This window comes from Gasterosteus aculeatus, chromosome Y (assembly GCF_964276395.1).
Source record: "Gasterosteus aculeatus chromosome Y, fGasAcu3.hap1.1, whole genome shotgun sequence".
NCBI lineage: Eukaryota > Metazoa > Chordata > Actinopteri > Perciformes > Gasterosteidae > Gasterosteus > Gasterosteus aculeatus.
The window spans coordinates 6584679-6591555 of NC_135709.1; positions in this window are offsets into that span (position 1 = coordinate 6584679).

Here is a 6877-nt window from a genome sequence, read left to right on the forward strand (position 1 = left end):
TGTCAGCAATAGATTGAAGGCAGGTACAAGCACGGCCCAGATAACAATGATATCTCCTGCTGGGAGAGAAATCACAATGACTCCAGAAGCAAAGTCACTGATGTGCGTTTGTTAACAATACTGTTAGTAAGAGAGAGTCAGCAGGGCCACAGCAGTTTACCAAAAGGAAAGAATACAAGATTTATACCGCAGAAGATTACTCCACTTTAAACTAGTATTGAATCATTATTTAAATAGTAACACTGAATCTTAGTTTTACTGATATTGTCTTTGTTCCAGGAGGACTTCTTTTTAACTACTTTATATTTGGTAGTTTAATCCGTCACATCTGACCACATTTTAACTGACCTTTATTTTGATTGTTCATTTGATGGGAAGGGACGTGTGTGTATTTACCGTATCACTGAAAAATATACATTATTTGGTATGAATCTGTATCTATGCATTCAAATACAGCAGACTTGGTCATGAACACACCACTGAGGTCACTGCAGTGTGGGTTTTTTCCTTCGTGTTATCGCGAGGAATTCTAAATCTGAAGAGACGAAGTGAAGCGAGATTTTTTTTTTTTTTACGTCGACGCTGATGAGCCGACACAGAAAGCGGAGACGTCTGCAGGCTCTTTTGCGGCTCATTTGGAATCTACACCGCTCAAATACGCAATGTCACATCACCGCGTGTGTGGGTCAAACCCGGTTAGCTGCGCGCTGACGGCGCTGCCCATTGCACATCTGGAATCCCTCCTTTCTTTCAGCACCTGGACAGCTCCCCGCTAGTCAACCTCTGCCCGCTGTTTTTATTTTCATCATCACCATCATCATCATCATCATCATCATCATCATCAGCACGTACGAGGTTAGTGGGTCTTTGTGTGTGTGTGTGTGTGTGTGTGTGTGTGTGTGTGTGTGTGTGTGTGTGTGTGTGTGTGTGTGTGTGTGTGTTGATTTCGCGCTGGGTAGTTGAATCGTTTGCGTTGGTTCAGGAATGAGACCGTGCACCATGTACCAGTAAGATGTACCAGCACCATTAACTGTTAATGTAGCTACGACGGTGGGAAATGAATTCAAATACATGTTGACGGGGTGAAAAGCAGAAAGCGTGCACAGACATGGCCCCCAGTGCCTCCTTTATTTTGTTGTTGTTGTTGTTAAATGGAATAGTAGAAATTTCCACCTCTGCTGATCAATCACTTTCTGTAAACTGTCATAAGTAGCAGCTCAAGACAATGATTGTGAAGATCAATCTCTTATTTGTTTACTCATGTCCAGCGATACTTTGCATTAAACAACTTGCCCTGCACCTTGTTAAGTGATGGCTGTGTGACTGTTATCTGTTGGCACCGCTTTTTCCTGATTATTATAATGCAAAAAATCATGTTTTTGGGTTCTGCTGTGAAGCGGCGTCACACTCAGCCCTGGAATGACCCAAGCTGATTTATCCTGAGTAGCAGTTGATCTGCTGTGCTTCACTACGTTACTCTGCTGTGGTCTGCTGCGGCCTAGAATGCTGACTGAGCCCGTTTTCTTTCTCGTGGACATGATGTCGTAAGCAACAGCCATATGTTTGAGATCGGCATGTCTGTTCCCTGCAAAGCAGCTGGAGAGGGCTTCCACTGGACAAACTTGGACATCAACGGCTCTCTATCCCTTGGCACAAGGGGCTCGCATCCCGCCATACCCCGCCATACTTGCTATGCAAGAGGTGTGATGTTCCTCAGTCCCCAATTCACGGAGCAGAGCGTATATTGGAGGGGATTTAAAATCCATTATGGTTTAGTGCTCCCCAGGAAAATAGTTGAACAGAACATAGCTACAGCTGGCGTTAGGACAGTTCGCCTTCGGGAACACCCTAAGCAGCATACGCATTGCCACTTCACTGATCATTTTGCATGCATTTGTGTTCTACACAAATATATTATATAAGCTACCAATCACATCTCCCAATTCTCTTATAGAGTTTTCCTGTGATCTGCTGAATGATATCTTATGTTCGTAGCAATCCCGCTGTTCTTTTATATTTTCTATAGGGGTGGTATGAGCCAGGTCTCTGCAGTGGTGAACTTGCATTTCACACTCTGGGACATTTCGTGTAATTTGGTGCAACACATCTGTAAACACATAATATAGAGAATGCATTGAATAGTTGGTAACAAAGTCATTATTTAATGCTGCTGGAATCCTGTGACAGATGGGAAACGCTCATGCAGAGAACGGTCTTTGTAGTTATTTTCACCCCTGCTCTCTTGACTTGATGCTGCTGTAAATCCCCCTTTTCTCTCTCTGCCGCTTCCTCTCTCCGAAGCCCTGTAGCATCTCTGATGTGGAAACAGTGGGAAGCGAGATGCGGAAATTTATGAGATGCTTAAAAAAAGCAGGAAAAAAAATGAAGGGATTTATCTTGCATTTTCCTGTGTATTTAAAAAAGTTTTTATCATGTCTATGTCTGTCTGTAGTTTACATTTAAAATACGGTTCACAAAAAGATATGAGGTAATGTTCTTTCGGTTTCTTTCCATTATGTAGCTCTTTTAATTTTAAAACAACCTAACAAAAAGCACACCCCTTATATTTCAGGCCTTTCCTTCCCTGCCTGTTAATTGAGGTGATACGGAACAAAACGTCAGCCGAAGCATTTTCTCTATTAAAGAAACCTCCAAAGACCAACAAAACACATTCTTTATTGATGCATTGGAATTAGGAACTACTGTAATTTCCCCTAGGACATTGAAAGAGCAGGAATTGCCTAAAATATAATTTGTATTGGAAGCTTTTGTCTGGGTTTCTGCTTTTGGGAGATCTGGACAGTACCCATAGAAGTGATATAGCACGTTGTTTCTGCTTTCCTGATCATATCATCGTAGTGAATTGCTGTGCATCAAGCAGTAACTGGTATGCAGAACGTATTATACCTTTGACCTCTGCACTGAATCAGATTACTTTAACTGCTATTTGTTGTCCATCAACATAATACTATAATAGCCGTGCTGAATAGCTTATTCACTGCAAGTTAGTTTAATTACAGCGTCGCTAAGAACAATACCGTGTTAAATAAAACTAGATCAGCATTTAATAAACGGCTCATTTTCAAAGCATGTTTTATTAGTCTTTTGGGCTCCACGATGAGAAGTAGCTGTTATTCTGGACGGGTGCAAGATTTCCCCTCAAGACACGCATGCTCTACGCTGACCTTTCCGCCTCCTCTTAGTGTCGCTGCAGTCACATGCCCGCCCATCACATGCCAGCACGCCAGTGGCTGTCCTTGCTTGCATTGTTGAAGTGAGCATAGTGTTCAGGCGTGAAGCCTCCCCTCCGCCCCCACCATGGCACCCAGCCACCCCGCTGGGCTCCGCACAGAACAGCTTCTGGCCGCCTCTGCGATGGTCTGGAGATGTGATTTTGATGCACTGCACAGTTTGTGTTTGTCATGACGCATTAGCTTCCAAAGGTTGCCAAGTTCACAGATAACAGTGATGCGTGGGAATTTTGTGGAGGGCATGTAAATATATGACCGTTTGACCTAAATAACACGAGGTATTTGTGTTGCATCGCCCTTGTTGGGTTTGCGTGAGTGTAACAAAATAACTTTTCAAGATAGTCCTTTAAACCAGTAGTAGTCAAGAAATAAGTCAGGAAAATGTTCCTTTCCAGCCGTGCCTGAATCAACATTTAGCAGGAAGGTGGGTCTGCTCAGTGATCTTTACAAACCGTCCCCTCCCACTCCGCTTCACCTCCAGCGCAGAGTCGCTGAATTCACCGAGCCAACGGCCTCTGTTCCCTCTGCGTTGTAATCAATGCCTTCCTCCACTGTTATGCACTGGAGATATTGATGTCTTCACACCGGCTGCACTGGGACAGCTGCCAAGCCGTTTGAGACTCTTGTTCCAAGGTGACTTCTCTTTGTCGGCTATTGGCTGAGCTCGAACGGTCATAGTGCTCAGTTTATGTTTGAGGTTTCACAACCTCGATGGCAGATACAGTGAAAAACACGACAATACGGTAGGAAGTACATTGAATATATCAAAATGGACAAACAAAGCTTTTTCTTGCTGCGCTGTGCGCCCAGAGAGTTTGGGCTAGTTTTGCATATTTTGACTCATACTATATATTTTTTAATTGATGATTGATTTTCAGGCAGCCATTGGTTTCAATTAAATTCATAATTCCGTCAAGTAGAAACTTCGGTAAACCATCAATGAAAAGTCAGCCATGTTATTAACATTCAGGAATCACAAAATGTTTACAGAAATCCAAATGCTGTAGAATGAATGTTGTGACATTCGTGTCAGTTTAGATGTTGGAGGATCGTTTAGTAAACCTTTAGAGAGCCGGTAAAAAGGCAAAAATCCCCAAAATTGATAATTATAATATATCATTCTTCTCGGTCTGCCGTGATGAGGAGCAATCATTTAGTATTCACGGTTTGCTATTTAAGTTGATATATTAGTATTTCTATTTTTGTACAATACCAATTACCATATTTACTGTGGCTTGAGACTTCATCTTCTGCCATTAGAAATGTAAATCAGCTTCTTATTACTTGCCAGGTAATTGTGCCGTTGTTGAGGGTGCCAGTAAACACTGCAAACAAGGACTTTCACACCATGTTTGTGTTTTTATTCATCAACATTAAGCATAGTCCCAGTAGATATTGTCAAACTTCACTATGAAACAAACCACACTAACATACAACCTTGCACTTCACTGTCTTTGCTGAAGAAGTATACCGATTTAAAGGTGACACAAGTCCACGCTGATGCTGCTCTGGTTGTGGTCATGTGCGAATGTGTCTGTGTACCGCAGTGCTCCTCCCAATGCCGGAGCCTCGGAGCTGGAGGTGATCTCCATGCAGGTGGAGGAGGACAAGCAGTGCGCGGCCCCCGTCCAGCTGGTCAGCTTTGCCTACAGAGACTTGCCGCTGGCCGCCCTGGACGTTTCCCTCGCTGGATCCCAGCTCATCTCCAACCCAGACGAAGAGGACAACAGAGACGGGTACGTCCCAGAAATCCACTCTGTCGCTACTTGATGGTTTGAACACAGTCGGTAAAACCATCTAATTGTGAGGGGTTTTGTGTGTGGTCATTTAAAAAGTGTTTCAAAGCACATCAAACGATAAGAGTGAGCTTGAAATCATTTTACATCATAGTCCCGTCGTCGAGGATATTTGGCAATTCATTTATTTTTCTCACCGTGTTAAACGGACAAATGGCTTAATTGCCTGGTCCGGGCCGATATCTCCACGGGACACTGGGCAGAGCCAGATGGGTCCTTACCCAAACCCCCACTCTGTCCCGCAGCGGGCGGGATCTGGCATCCCAGCAAAAGCATAATTTCAGTGGTCACTTTCATACAGAACAACATGGTCAACCTGGAATTTGGAGGTTTTTATCAATTCACACAATACTGTGAATATTCTGTGTGAAAAGTAAGTCGACGTTCATTCTTATCACAGGAACGCCTCAGAGTCCCGGAATAGCCCAGGAGGCAGGCTAGTGAAAACAATGTGCTAACTGACACCCATTTAAATGCTGCAGCTCAATGAGCGTTTCAGATTGGAATTCACGATTTTCAGGTTACAAGCATTCCAAGACATTCCGCGACATTTCATCAAAGCGCCAAACAGACATGTGTCTGTTTGGAAGAGCTCTTGTAAAAGGCCACGCAGCCAGCTTGTCGCCACAGAATCGGGATGCCTTTGTGACTCATGTGTGTGGCATCAGAGGAATGACACAAAGGGCCTAATGGCGAGGCAATGAACTGGTTTACGTTGCGTCGGAATGCGTTGTCATAGAAACTCCTCTGCACACTGCCGACTAATTTGATCCCTTTTGTAAATGATTGTCCTCAAGAACCATTACCCACTTCGTTTTTCCCTCTGTGACTCTGTGCATTGATTTTGGTGAAGAGCAAGGTGTGTTTTATTAAGCCACAATAACGTTTGTGAGACGGTTTTTATATTCGGTTATTTGATTTTGTCAACGTCACTCCGGTGTTTGTAGACGTATAAGCAGGTGATCACTCATTTCAGTTTTATCATAAATATGATTTCCGTTTAAGTTTGTATTGAGCTTCTGGTCATTGCTTCGGGGAATGTTGAAAGGAGAAGTATGAAGCTTAAACTAAGCGCTGCAAACCAATGGTCATCGATGGGATAAGTAAGAGATTATAATGCAATCCTTTTTTTTTTCGACTGTGAGTCCTTGGTTCGATGTTTGTTCCATATGCTTATGCCAGAGGTGCGCATACAGTCTTGCATCCCAGCTCCTCGTGGCTCTTTATCAGCAGACGTTGGCGATTATGTAGGAGGTGGATGTTCTTGCAGTCTACAAGGGGCACATGCAGTTCTTGCAGATCTATGCAGTAGTGAGCTAACTGAGAATATTTATAGATTTTGGCAGAACCGTCTTCTCTAGAACTTGCTGGAAAGTCCAAGATAAGGTTGGTGGGATTTCACATATACCCTCGTCCCACTAACTAGTGTCTTATTTATATAATTTAAAAGTTTTTGCAAACTACAGAATATCCATCCAGCGGCTTTGACTGGAAGGGAGGTGAGCGGAATAGAGGAAGGCCGACCCTCCTTCACGCTTTTATTCACAAAGCTGCCGACTGCGGATCAGAATGCAATGGATTTGCAGGGTTCCCTCTCTGTTCATGTTGGACCGTATTGTGGGATTAACCTGGTTGCACGGTGACGGACACATTAAGCCGATACAGCGTCTGGTGAAACGTTGGATATTGGTATAATAACAAAAATAGACTCCTGAAAATACACTGCATGAAAAGTGAGATCTTCGTCCCCGTAAACGCCCGGAAATCTCCCTAATTTCCGACAATTTCCGACAATTTGCAACCCGCGCACGTCGCGTTTGTCTGTGCCAC